The following is a 5,000-nucleotide window of genomic DNA, read 5'->3' on the forward strand; positions in this document are numbered from 1 at the left end:
TCAGAAGTTAAGGGAGAAAATTTCAGCATGAAGTGCGTTTACCTTCTCCTTGTTCTTTGCCTTCTTGGCGCTGTCTGTGGTTCCAACATTAACAGAGGTATGTTGTTTCACTGAAGTGTGGTTCCAACATTAACAAAGGTATGTTGTTTCACTGAAGTGTGGTTCCAACATTAACAAAGGTATGTTGTTTCACTGAATTGTGGTTCCAACATTAACAGAGGTATGTTGTTTCACTGAAGTGTGGTTCCAACATTAACAAAGGTATGTTGTTTCACTGAGAGGTGTGGTTCCAACATTAACAAAGGTATGTTGTTGCACTGAAGTGTGGTTCCAACATTAACAAAGGTATGTTGTTTCACTGAAGTGTGGTTCCAACATTAACAGAGGTATGTTGTTTCACTGAGAGGTATGGTTCCAACAGTAACAGAGGTATTTTGTTTCACTGAGAGGTGTTGTTCCAACATTAACAAAGGTATGTTGTTTCACTGAAGTGTGGTTCCAACATTAACAAAGGTATATTGTTTCACTGAAGTGTGGTTCCAACATTAACAAAGGTATGTTGTTTCACTGAGAGGTATGGTTCCAACAGTAACAGAGGTATTGTGTTTCACTGAGAGGTGTGGTTCCAACATTAACAAAGGTATGTTGTTTCACTGAAGTGTGGTTCCAACATTAACAAAGGTATGTTGTTTCACTGAAGTGTGGTTCCAACATTAACAGAGGTATGTTGTTTCACTGAGAGGTATGGTTCCAACAATAACAGAGGTATTTTGTTTCACTGAGAGGTGTGGTTCCAACATTACCAGAGGTATGTTGTTTCACTGAGAGGTGTGGTTCAAACATTAACAGAGGTATGTTGTTTCACTGAGAGGTGTTGTTCCAACAATATCAGAGGTAGATTTCAATGAGAGGTGTGGTTCCAACAATAACAGAGGTATGTTGTTTCACTGAGAGGTGTGGTTCCAACAATAACAGAGATATGTTGTTTCACTGAGAGGTGTGGTTCCAACAATAACAGAGGTATGTTGTTTCACTGAGAGCCGTGGTTCCAACAATTACAGAGGTATGTTGTTTCGCTGAGAGTTGTTGCTCCAACAATATACCAGAGGTAGGTGGCACTGAGAGGTGTGGTTCCAACAATAACAGATGCGAGGTGTGGTTCCAATACTAACAGAGATAGGCTTCCCTGAGAGGTGTGGTTCCAATAATAACAGAGGTAGCTCTCTCTCTCTCTCTCTCTCTCTCTCTCTCTCTCTCTCTCTCTCTCTCTCTCTCTCTCTCTCTTTCTCTCTCTCTCTCTTACAGAGGAACTCGTTTTCGAAAATAAAGGTGTTTTGTTTCAAGAAGTGCTGTTCGTTTTGCGTACAATGTAAAGAAAAAACTAATCCCGAAAGCGTTTCTTATTTTTGAACATATTATATTGTGTACACTCCAAATGTGAATAGTTCAATCTGTTAAGACCCTTTTTGGCTCACGTAAGTGTAGCCTATGCGATGCTAACTTTGGTCTGTCTGTGCGTGCGTGCGTGCGTGCGTGCGTGCGTGCGTATGTATGTATGTCTGTGGTAGAAACTTTAACATTTGAAGACGTCACAACATTTGAAGACGTCACATTATGACGTAAGAGGGTTAGACGTCACGCGAAGGAATTACTGAAAGTCTCGGTCATTGTTATTATGAGCGGGCCGAGACTAGTTTTTTCTTCGAAATCGGCCATTCAGATCTAGATCTAGTGTCTCGCTTTCTTGCACAGTGTCACCTATGCTGCTTACTGTGTGTGTGTGTGTGTGTGTGTGTGTGTGTGTGTGTGTGTGTGTGTGTGTGTGTGTGTGTGTGTGTGTGTGTGTGTGTGTGTGTGTGTGTGTGTGTGTGTGTGTGTGTGTGTGTGTGTGTGTGTGTGACGAAGTGATTGAGTTTGTGTTACTGTTTGTCGATTTCTTACGTGAGCCTTGAAGGCTTCGCCTCTTGTTGTAACCAATGTTAACACTTTGTGAAATAGTACATAGATCTACCTACAAAGGTAGGACACATGGTAAACGCTTGTGTTCAACTGAACCATGTGTGCAGCTTCTTCTCCTGTAATATGACCATTGGGTTACGTCCCTTTAATCGTATCAAGGTCAGTTTACTGGACTTGCCAGGGGCGGGGGTTACTTACCTGGGGTCCAGGGGTCGGTAGACATATAGGGGCAAATAAAATGTAAGCTGAAGAATGTTAGCTATTTTATAAACAATTTGTGGTTTATCCTTGATTTTAAACATGATCAACTGGTGTCAGCAGCCACTCATTATTTCTTACTCCCATATGACGTGTCTTTTTGACCTAAATACCCCTGAAACGCGTTAGGCCTAGTTTTTGAAGAAGTTTTGAGTTTCCATATGTTTCGACGCATGCGTTTGGGCGGGGGAGGGGCGATGGAGGGTTCGTGCGATAACTGTGACTATTAAACAATTAACTCTTCCCTCGGCTTTACCGACAGAAAAATAAATCACAGTCAGAAAATGTGTTCGTTTTTTTACAGACAAAATCTTTCTTTTTTGGGGACAGCCGGGGGGTCGGGGGTCCGGAACCCCTGTAACAACCCCCCCCCCCCCCCCCCCCATCATCCACCCCTGCTTGAGTTCCAGTTATTACACACACACACACACACACACACACACACACACACACACACACACACATACTCACACCTACCTGTACACCGTTGTACTGTCTATCGTTTGCAGGCTATGGCGTGAACCCAGGCTACCCTCGCAAGTCAAGCCATGGTAGCGGCAGAAGCTTCAGAACAATTTTCAACACCAATCCTCAGAGACGTAAGTATTTTTATGTTACTGTTAGGATCGGGATATTTTTTGGTTGGTTGGGGGGGGAAGGGGAGGGTCGGTTTGGTTGGTTTGCGGGATGGTGGGTTGGTTCATTTGTTGATGATTGTATGGTCGGTTGATTGGATGGTTTGATGATCGGTTAAGGTAATGGTGTATTATTTTGTTTGTCTGTGTGTGTGTGTGTGTGTGTGTGTGTGTGTGTGTGTGTGTGTGTGTGTATGTGTGTGTGTGTGTGTGTGTGTGTGTGTGTGTGTGTGTGTGTGTGTGTGTGTGAGAGAGACAGAGACAGATAGACAGATAGACAGATAGACAGACAGAACTGTAGAGAGTGTGTGAGAGTGTGTGAATGTATGGTATCGTATCGTGTCGTATCGAATCATATTCATTTATATCGTTCCCTCAACGTTTTGCGATTGAATGTTTTTAATTAATTTATGCTTTTTGTTGCAGGAGGACGTGGACGAGGACGTGGACAGGGACGTGGACGTGGACGTCAAGGTAAAGAAAACAATACCATACAATACAATACAATACAATACAATACAATACAATACAATACAATACAATACAATACAATACAATACAATACAATACAATACAATACGTAGAGGTTACACGCCGAGTCTCAGTGATTATTAAAAATAATGGTCGAAGTTAGCGGATCATGAAAAATGCGAGCTTTAGCGAGCTTTTTCATGACCGCGAACTGAGACCATTATTTTTTATAATCACTGAAACGAGGTGTGTAACCTCTTTATTCCTCCTTTCTTCAGTTATTCAAAGAAAAGAGGAGGTTTTTTGCGAAAGTTTGATCGAATCCTATTCACTCAACCAGTCAACCTGCGCAGGCGATCGATTAATGCGCGGTATAGTTCCGTGCAAATCATTCCATTCTGTTAACACTTCTTGTCAGTTTTCCTATTTTGGACTAAAATCAAGTACACAGATATGCTGTTATTCTGCTGTGGCGGCAAAGGCAGATATTGTGTGTTCTGTATATGTTTTGGTATCGCTTAGGATAATGTTCTTTCGTCAAATGGGACTAGCAGACGAACTTTTGCACCCGTGTTCCAACGTTAAAAACTGTATGAAGTTCAGTTTTCTGGGGAAAATAGTGTATGAAACCGCTTTATGTTGTTTAAATTGATGAGATGTGTGCATTTGGTTGCGTGTGATCTGTTTATTAAATGAAATATTGTTGAAAACTGACCGTCGGATTGCAGTCTGTTGTCGAAGAAACTGAGTGAAAAGAAGGGGAACTACTCTTGTCGCTAGACAAAGTATGAGTTACTTGCCTTGCGGGAAATTGCTTGTGATGAACGTTTGAGCACGGCAAATCTAGATTCAGAAAACAACCGAACTCATGGATTTTATATGAAGATTCATGTGTTCAGGCCTGTAGTTGTTAATTTAAATGCGGTATGTTTGTATTGTTTGCTCCAGAGATGTATACTTCGTACGTTAGAGCGTTCGGAACTTTTCAGTCGCAAAAAGTAGTACCGAAACAGAACAACTTCTCAACCCATTGCACTATCGAGGATTCAGGCTGTTGCTGGGTCGTTATTTGTTTGGTTGCTGGGTCATTATCGAAAAATAACTACCCCTACAAGTTTACAGAGGTAAAGAAGCAGAGGGGGGAATAAAATACAATACGATACGATACGATACGATACGATACGATACGATACGATACGATACGATACAATAATGCAATTCAACTGATTCAATTCAACAATACAATACAATACAATACAATACAATACAATACAATACAATACAATACAATACAATACAATACCATACCATACCATACGATACGATACGATACTATACGATACGATACCATACCATACCATACCATATACCATGCCATGCCATACCATACCATACCATGCCATGCCATGCCTTGCCATGCCATGCCATGCCATGCCATGCCATTCAATTCTATTCAATTCAATTCAATTCAACAATACAATACAATACAATACAATACAATACAACACAACACAACACAACACAACACAACACAACACAACACAACACAACACAATACAATACAATACAATACAATACAATACAATACAATACAAAACAAAACAATACAAAACAAAACAATACAATATACATGTAGAATACTACATGGCTTGCTGATCATCAACTAGTTCATCAACA

This window comes from Littorina saxatilis, linkage group LG16, assembly GCF_037325665.1.
Source record: "Littorina saxatilis isolate snail1 linkage group LG16, US_GU_Lsax_2.0, whole genome shotgun sequence".
Lineage (NCBI taxonomy): Eukaryota > Metazoa > Mollusca > Gastropoda > Littorinimorpha > Littorinidae > Littorina > Littorina saxatilis.